Source organism: Watersipora subatra, chromosome 5, assembly GCF_963576615.1.
Source record: "Watersipora subatra chromosome 5, tzWatSuba1.1, whole genome shotgun sequence".
Lineage (NCBI taxonomy): Eukaryota > Metazoa > Bryozoa > Gymnolaemata > Cheilostomatida > Watersiporidae > Watersipora > Watersipora subatra.
In genome coordinates, this window is record NC_088712.1 from 24,296,912 (window position 1) to 24,306,931 (window position 10,020).

General features: G+C 32.2%; 1 long non-coding RNA gene across 2 annotated transcripts; it reads right to left on the reverse strand.

Moving 5' to 3' along the window:
- Positions 1 to 1,126: 1,126 nt before the first annotated feature.
- LOC137396267 (uncharacterized) lies at positions 1,127 to 7,288 on the reverse strand. Of its 2 annotated transcripts, XR_010978511.1 has the most exons (5): positions 6,862 to 7,288; positions 5,506 to 5,724; positions 4,675 to 4,811; positions 3,565 to 3,691; positions 1,127 to 1,398 (listed from the first exon to the last, which is right to left on the reverse strand). It is a non-coding gene; the product is annotated as an uncharacterized lncRNA (long non-coding RNA). The 2 variants fall into 2 exon arrangements; XR_010978512.1 differs by lacking the exon at positions 3,565 to 3,691.
- Between the last annotated feature and the right edge of the window lie 2,732 nt (positions 7,289 to 10,020).

The window sequence follows — 10,020 nt, forward strand, 5'->3', positions numbered from 1 at the left end:
ACTTGTGTATACTGTATAACTGGTGTATACTGTATAACTGGATTATAATGTATAACTGGAGTATACCGTACAACTGCTTCATACTGTATAACTGGTGTATACCGTATATCAGGAGTGTATTGTATAACTGGTGTACACCACATAACTAGAGTATACTTTATAAACTGTGTATATTGTGTAACTGGTGTATACTGTATAACTGATGTATACTGTAAACTTGTGTATACTGTATAACTGGTGTATACCACATAACTAGAGTATACTGTATAAACTGTGTATATTGTATAACTGGTGTATACCATGTAATTGGTCTGTACGTATAACTGTGTTATACTGTATAACTGGAGTATTCTGTATAAATTGTATAACTATTTTATACTGTATAACGGGTGTACACCGTATAACTGGTTACATGTCTTTATTATAGTTCGTGTTTAGTAAAACACATGATTGTATATATATTTGAGTTTGTCTCCTCAGCTCTTATGATTAACATGTGAAGGTGAACATATATTTTATGGCTATGTGGTAACATGTGGGCTTTTAAGTTTTGATGAAACTCGTGTGTTGGCTAATCACCTTTTGCTATTTTCCTCAACCATACATGTGCATGTTGATGGTTAGTAGACAATATATGTGCAAGTGGATGAGCAAATTTCCATTAAGGTAATAAAAAAAGACTAGCAATGCTCCAATTTCTACTAATATTTAAAATACATGTATTTGATCATATACCTCATTCAGCAGTTATAACAGAATATCATAATACTTTTATGATAAAATAATCAGATTGAAACATCAGAATAATTGCTAAAATCTCTAAATATTCTAAAAGATGATTAATAAAAAATAATATGGAACATTGGTACTCAAATAGCAGCATAATTAACTATACCTACTTTGAAGAATAACATGTAAAATATTATTTAGCTCAAGTATTGAAAACATTACTACAATCTAAAATAATGACGAATCTGATGTAAGAATGGTCATTTTATAAGGAGTCAACTGCTTTATCAATTGAACGTTTAACACAATAAAAAGTTTCTCATTTTTACATGACAAGCATAACAACATTCATTACCCATTGTACAATCTATGAATTAAATAAATTTCAATGGTATCACTATGTATAAGTATTTATTTGAATAACAGAAGGCACTTGATTACTGTAAACTTATTGGAGAAAGCCAACTTCATGGTCTTTGATGTACTGTCCCCAGTGCGATTGACTCTCTTCTAAAGGTTGAACTATTTACTGTACGAAAAGGTGACATATTGTTTAATCTCTGGTGACTCTCATCACAGATTCTATGAAATAATTGCCATACCAATCAATTTGATTTGAGTCTAATGCATTTAGTAAGACGTAGTGACAGCTTCTAAACCACCAGCCAGCTACAATGCAACAAATTGATACAGAATTATCATTTAAAATGGGTTATTATAGAACACACTGCAGTTCTAATCGGCCTATCAACTGAAAAATGTAAAAAAAAGTATAAGTTTAAAAAAATTACCATTGTTGGTTGTTTTTCAACTTTTCAGTGTATTATAAATGTAGTTACATTGAACCTTCTAGGTACTTCCTGTAGCACTTTACAAACTGCTATAATCTCTGTTATCTGTGTCTACGCACTGAGCTATAATGAGCAAAATATCCTTTGTCTACTCTCACTCTGCTGAGCTCTATTTACTTCAGTGTTATGGAGAGTTGAAAGGTCATGATAGTTATTCAGCCACTTAGACCATTGGCAGGGAAACGACCAAAATGTTGTTTACCGGTTGCTTGGGGAAACGACATTTATTTCTATTTCGGTAGACGTTTATAAAGCTGTCACTTAGTAATGTTAAACAAAGGATATTAACACTAGTAAGTTTTAAATATCATCAACAAGATATCGGTTGATGATTTACAATATGAAACAATTATCTGAGAGGCGTTGATTTGTGCTAAAAGCCAAACAAATCGCGATTTCATGGAAAAGAATAAAAGTTGGAAAAACCAGTCAACATCGGCTTGACTTTCAAAACGGTAAAATAAAAGATTATTTGATCATGCGATCGTTAGTGACATTTGTCTGATCCGAATGACAATAATTCAAATGATATATGTGATGTAAACTTTTTGGACTTTTGATATTCTTGGAATATGCAGAGAAAACGATCATTATGGTGGCTCGTACGGCTACGTTATAGCGTTTGACTCTACCAAGAAAAAAATGATTTCAAGCATTTCATACAGGGAAAATTGCACATGGTTGTATTTTTAGTAGTAGTTATGCGAATTAATGTTTTTGTACAAAAAACTTTGTTCATAGAAATAAATTTAAGATTTGAGCTATGCATGTTCATAAAATATCGATTTTATTCAATTTTCAAAAATAAATTACATGAGTTTTGGTTGTTTTTATTTGGGGGGGGGCATATATTTGGTCAAAGGGTAAAGCTGACAAACCTCACTTTTTTAACCCTTAAAGACATCCATACAGACAAACGCAGCCTGTCGATATTTTTTTTCCAGCAACAAGATATTTTTATGATTTTTTTCAGTCAATAAGATAGATTCCGTATTAAAGCATATCAATTCTGACAATTTTTCTCAGTAATTATGAACCTATTTTAATCTGTAGTTTCCCAGTAGTTTTCTTAGAGAACCTACTTAAAGTTCACTCTACCATGAGTTGTCAAACTTTGGTTATGTACCATAGTTGACAGCCTACAAAACATAATTTTCTATTCGAAAAAAGTGTCTATAGATGCCAATGTGTTTTATGTCCATAAATCACACATAAATAATGAAGCCTTCAAAAATTTTTTGCAGAACTTTGGCATATTTCCCATAAATGTGTTTTTCTAGACTAACATTTTAGAGACTGAAACTGTTGTACTTAGAAACATAATCGTAATAACATCCTTATGCACAAAATTTTATCATTGTGATTTTGTTTATAAAAACGGCTACGATAATTTTTTTATAATCTTATAGACAGGATTGTCAGAATCTGTTGGCAAAATACAAATTTGCCAACAAGCCTTTAGTTAAAATTAAAAATTTACAAAAAGGTGGTTTTAATTGAGTTACTTCTGAACTTGGAATGTGTCTCATGCAGAAAAGCAACTTTTACGTAATCAAATATGGTAACTAAAGAGACTGAGTTCCATGTCAGCTGAATATTCTTACTCTCTTGTCATATATATGATAGCAGGAGAATATAAACATTGAGCTATGGATCTAGACTCTGGTCATCAATTGGTTAAGCTCATGAGTTATTGTTATCTTATCTCAATATGATATGCTACACAATTACTCTGAGCAAAATCTCATTGTAGCAGATTTACGTATCTACTGGTTTAGGTGGATAAATTTCAATATTAAATGCAGAATTACAAACTATCTTTTAGTAAGTTTTAATAAAATCACTGAGTTTTTTTTAAAGAACTACATAAAATTATTCTGGTGACTAACAACGATAAGAGAGTCCTTAGAAACAACACCAAATGAATTAATACAACACAAAAAAGTTTATAAGGAAATGATGAATTTTTGCAAAGCTGAGTTACCTTTACTGTTTTGGGCACAGTTGCCTGAGCTGGTATCTCGATCCCGATCAGGAGTGCTGAACTTCCTACCATTATGGTAAACCAGTGATGCACTTCTTAAACTCCCACGATATCCATCATCACTTATCTGTTAATGAAGACAAGTAAAAACTGTCTCTTAAATAAATAGAACATGCTTCTGTTTTCATAAATTTTGTTTAGGTCACCACATTCAAATATCGCTAAACTTTAATTGAGGTAGTAATCTAAAGACATGCTACTATCATCGTTTCAATAGGAGTCAATATTTGGGACAGAGACAATGCTCTACAACATATAGCTCAGATACATATCTGAGCTATATGCTATATAGACAATAACAAAATAATACATATGATCTATATTCCTTCTAATTTATAAAAGCTGTGAAAGTTTTTTTGAAAATTTTTAACAAACTGCTTAGTCATTAACAATTATGTAATAATAGCCATATCTAAGGACATCAGCAGATTATAAGATAAAGTGTGTGAAAATCTGAATCACTCCAAAAAGAAACCTAAAGTTATATTTTAAAGTTTTTCAGATGTTTACAGTATCAATGTATTAAAGCCACAAATCTGTGAAACATTTTATTTTTAGCTTTAAAAGTCCCAACTTCTCAAGCGAGTTTTTACCATTTTATATTTTTTCATCTTTTTTAAAAACTTGATTAGCAAATTAAATTTTCTTAAAAATTTACTGTTTAGGTAAATCAGTCAGAAAAAGACAACTGCTCATTGACAATTTTTTTATGAAATGATATAACGTGTCACATTATAATTAGTTCCCTTTTTGAAACCAAATTTAATGTGACTCAATTATCTTATGGAAAAATAATAGTACTTACATATATTATTAGTATTTTTACTAGACTGTAGAATTTTGAGTAAAAATAAACTGAGATAAGCATTTTAATGTAAAAGCAACTTCTTCAAATGAATTAAGTAATCAATATTTTTTGGTAAAATTGTAATTCAGACTAACTTTAGTAGCTACTGAAGAAAATATTTTCAATATTAACATGAATTGAAGGGTTAAAATTTTGGCTGAATCAGTAAAATTGATATTATCTAATGCAATGTAAATACTTACTGTTAACTTGTAGCCATCTGCCAAACCATTTATATGAAAAATCGGCCAGACTCCAGACTCAGTAGTTCCATAAGCTGCTCGGAGGAAAATGGACAGTTTGGTGTTTGATCTGGTCAAAGCATGGATTTTATCTAAACCTGAAAAGATTCCATCAGATATATAAAAAAGGAAATAAAAGAGAGTTAAATAGTTTTCTAATATCTAATAATGCTTTTGTTGCCACTTGTAGTCAGCTAAATCAATTTAAATTTTACAGTATCGCGATCACAACCTTAACAAGGGAGGTAAATAAATGAGAAATAATAATTTTTTGAAGCTACAAAGCAATAGTACAATACTTTTAACAACATTTTTATGTGAACTAACAAGTAAATACAGCAAGGCAGTTCTTAAGAAATTGAAACATGCTGCATTGTCTGCTCTAAACTACTTCATACATGACAAATCTTTACAGAGATAAAATATTTTTATGTTTAATTCTGACAATTCATATGTGGTATAGACACAACTGCTGCATTGTGAAAGAGGATTTAAACAATTGCCAGATCATATCATAGGACCAGTTTGGACATTTATTATTGCAACAACACAAAATTCATTATGATAATATGTTTTTGTGTTCGTCTAAAAAACATCTAGCATATAGGTATAAAAGTTTATTTGATTTCCTGTTTGTAATTTTGGTAAGATAAAAATTTGCAGTTTTTCATACTTACAGTATCATAGAACATGTAGATACATTAGCAGTATACTTGTCTAAGAGATTTTCGAATGTGGAATGAGATGCATTGTGTTAAAAAGTTTTACCACAAAACAATTTTTTCAACTTACCCAACCAATATTCTCCAGCTATCTCACCAAATCCTGACTGGTAATCTGTCCAATTTTTATTAAAACTGACTGATCCATTTACTCTCCTTTGAAACACAGTCCACCCTCGGTCATCAAAAAAGTCTCACCAGACAGGAAATGGTTCACCATCTGTATGTGGTGGGTTGACTTGATAAACTCCGGAACATCTATTTCCTTGGTCATACAGCTCTTGACAATCTGTATTAATAAAAAAACATTTGATATTTTTTAAAAATCTTTTGCTAGAAAATTAATATCTTTACCGGCACATAAAAGCAAATATGGTAAAACCTCACATTTGTCAAGGGCGGGTACAAATTTTCATAACCACTTTGTACCACTTGATATAAAAAATGATTTAATGTCAAAATAACCAACATAAAATTATACATCAGCTGACCTTCTATAAACCCACAAATTCAATTAAAAACAGCTCAGATGCTTTTTGACCTATTTAGCTACAACTGTGAGTATGTTCAAGTCAGATGACTTATCAATATTATTGGAGCTTACAAAATTATTATTATTATTATTATAGCAACATAATTCTTTCTCATCAGTACTATTTTTCCACAAAAATAAAGCAAAATTTGTAGATCAGTATCTATTGGAACCCTCGCACTTGTATGCGCTTGACACAACCGGTCATTGCCAAGAAAAAAGTGCAATGAAAAACCAAATGTTTTGAAAATCAAAACGCGGCTTTGGATAAGCTGTAGGCCCAAACTTTTTTCTTTCGGCTCACCACATGCATTTAATTGTTTTTTTCTTCTCAAGTACACTTATGATAGGCTAGTTAAATAGCTACTAACCAACCTGAAAAGAGTTGTAGGATGCTTACTAAACCACACTTGATGGCTCTTGACCACACGCTAACTCTTTGCCAAGCTGTACTATGGGGCTCATATTAGCGCAATGGTTAAAATAAACCCGACAAATAGCTTTCTAAAGATCAGAATAAAAAAAATTTTGAATGATCTAAATTATAGGATTCAATTTTTTTCTATTTGTTATTTTTAAAGACAATGAATATAAACTAATAGATTGATTATTAGTATTATAAAGATCAAATCATCAAAGTTTATTAAATTTACTTCAATTATTGCTCTTTTAGTAATAAAAGGTTTACAATATCTACTTTTTTATGACAAACCATGCATAAGAACTCATTTAATTTTTTCTCAAGTTTCAAAGCTTAAAAAACTTTCAACAAAAAACCTATATAAAATAGTTGAATTACAGTTAACGTTAAGATAAGTACAAGTGCACCACAGTCTCTCAGTGCAAAGAAACCATTGTTATACACACTTGATTATGGTTATATCACATTTTTACCTTGAGGTAGCGGCATCTCCCTAGCCACAGATCGTTCAGTTGTAGGCAGCTCTGTCAACAGCTGTTGACTTGTTGGTGGTGTTGAAGACACTTCATCTGCTGCTGGACTTTGGTTTGATGGAGTCTGGGTCGTCATGTTCTCAGCTGTAGTTCGTCTCGCCAGGCACTCAGCCAAGCTGTCAAGCAGTTTGCTATGAAACAAAGTAGTGACTTCAAGATGAAACGGAAAAGCGCTGTCATCAAAAATTCCATGATTTAGTGTTAAAATTGTTGGACACTCATTCTGCAAAAGTTCACGAGCTGCGTAAATACTTTGTCACAATTGAAACAATTTTTGACTTTTTTCATTCAGCCCGATGAGACGAGCGTTTGAAGCAGTAACTAAGAGAACAAATAGTAGAAGACTTGATAAGAAGGCCATTTTGTGAAGCTTGGCACAGACTGAAGATACCAGTCAATGGAAATCACTAATATAGGTTCCTTGGTAAGCCACGCCCACCAAATTTAAGACTTAGTACCAAGCGAAACTTGTATTTTAGAATTGTATTGGCTTTTAAAAAGCTTTCAATTTGCTCAAAAACATAGGCTATGTTTTTCTTAGCCTATCAAGCGCATCAAAATTTGTAATTATAAAAACTATAAATCACTGTATATCCCTGCATTTATGTCGATTCAATAATGAAAAATAGTTCATCATTATAAGCGTTCCAGCTTAAACTTACTGCGACTCTTACTAAAAGCAAACACAATAACATTATATTTACTGAATTTTAACATTTACAACTCGAACAGTTACCAGCTCAACTTCACCAATGCCTTTTGCATTGCGAAACTAACATCAGCCTGAAATGTAAGCAGTTTTTTATGACTTAACACAAACGAGTGACTGAACATGAACTGGTTATGAACACCTGGGGGTGTGGGGGAAGCGGTGTAAGCCCAAACAGGTTTCTCTTATGTGGGGCCTCAGCCTGGCTTCTCATATAAGTTTTTATCGGAAAGTATCAACATTTTTCTATATTTTGGGATTTGTTGTGTATTAAGTGATGGGACTGACGATACGTTTTTAAATTAAAATAGGCAAAACTTGACTGCAGTCAAAACACTCAGAAAAAAGGATTTTTTTTGAGAGTTTTCGCAAAGATCAATTTTGCCGATTTTATTTTAAGGTTATACGGAAATTTTCATGATTTCGACGGGACATGGCAAAGCAGATGTTTGCTAAAACTTGAAATTTCGCAAACCTTTATAGAAGGCGTTAAGAAGAATGTTTTGCCTCTGATGATGATAATAATGACGCCTACAAACTACTGATAGTTGATGTTCGTCTTTATGGCTTGGAATAAAGTGATATTCTGCAGCGATAAAAAACGATTCCAAAGTCGTTGGGCAAATAACTTTTTGAGTAAAGGATGTTGAGGTCGAGTTATCTGAAGCAATTTATCATTGCGTGGGAACGGACCAAACAAATCCGTTCGAGTTACCCTTGTGTTTGAGATAAACTGTTACATTTTATCCGAGGGCGAGTTATCCGAGTTTGACTGTCCTGTACTTAGCGCGGAAAGTTACTAAAAAGTTGGGGCGGCTCAGCCGGCCAGCGGCCCCAAGGAATACGGGCCTACTGGCAAAAGCCATACTCTTTTTGCAGCATTTGTTTTCATAGGTATGTGTGACGCGTCATGATTTATAGTGTAAGTTTATATGCAAATTTTTATGATTACCCTCAGATCGATGCTTTTTTTTCTATTGTCATCTTATATTCAAGATAAGCTTATATGTGGGGATATATGATATGCTGCCCTTGTTCCACTCTGATAAGCAGAGGCAATGTTTCCCGTTTACATTTTAGTTTAGTTTGTTATCATCAGTAAGGTTACTAACCAAACAATCACTATGTTTCCATGATGTATAGTACTTTGGAGTTGCGCTGTCCCTGAATCATGTGAACAGCGTCTTTGCATTGAACATTAGACATTAGCTTCTACAAAGTCTAGGAAAATAAGTTAAAAGAGACTTTCGTAAAATACTTAAAACTTAGGTTTATGTAAGTTAATTATAAACTGGCTTATTTCTGTTATTAATTGTGCAAATGGGTTTGTAACAAGGTAGTTCATAATTTAGCCTTCATCAGTTATATTATTATTCGAACTATATTTTTAGAATTAGCTCACAGAAGTTAAAGATAAAAGTCAGTAGATGAAATGCTCAGCTATATGCAATTTGTACAGCATCATAACCCTAGAACTCATGTAACACAGTCAAAAAGATAATTAACAAGTTTTTTATGTTAAAATTAAAATTGTTTTTTATGGTAAATCGCAGTAAGTTTAAGCTGGAACGCTTATAATGATGAACTATTATATGCAAAAATTATAGCCTAAAACGAGCACGCTTTCAAAGGTCCACAATGAACATCACTTAAATTGTTTCATGATGAAATAATCCAGTTGTTTGGCAGTTCAGGCTGTTATTTTATAACATGTGTGGGCTGACATAACTGTGTGGGGCTGACAGACTGACACTCGTACTGACAACTCTTGATGAATCATATTTAACACTTGCTAAAGACAAATAATTGAAAGATTTTGGAAGGCAGCCACATTGTAAATTGCTATACAGGCAACAAGTTTGCAGCCAAATTAACATGAGAAAAAAACACATTTCTTGTAAATGATTTAATAGTTTTAGCAACGTAGCTGAAACAAATCTGGCACATGTCAGAATAAAATCACAGTTGTTGGAAGGGAGAAGGAAAATGCAATACGATATGGCTATTCTGCTATGAACGAAAAAAGAACTTCAAAAACTTCCTCATGCATGATGATATCATAAATATCAGCAACTCATCAACTAACTAATTGAATAGGGCATACAAATGGCTGACAGATGCAAGTCACATGAGACATAGAAATATTGTCAAACATCTCTGTGATACGACTTCTCAAAATGCTCAGATTATCAAGGAAAATAGCAAAGTTCTAGAACATCTAATATCGGAATTTCAGAGATATTTCTCTTTATGGTGAGTTACTATTAGTCCAAGCATCTGAAGATAGAAAGGTAACAGAAGAGAATGACTCTTACTGAGGAGTATTTGTGTTAGTATTAGAAGGCACTGAAAATACAAAGAATATTTCTAGTTTTACCCAATAAATAAAA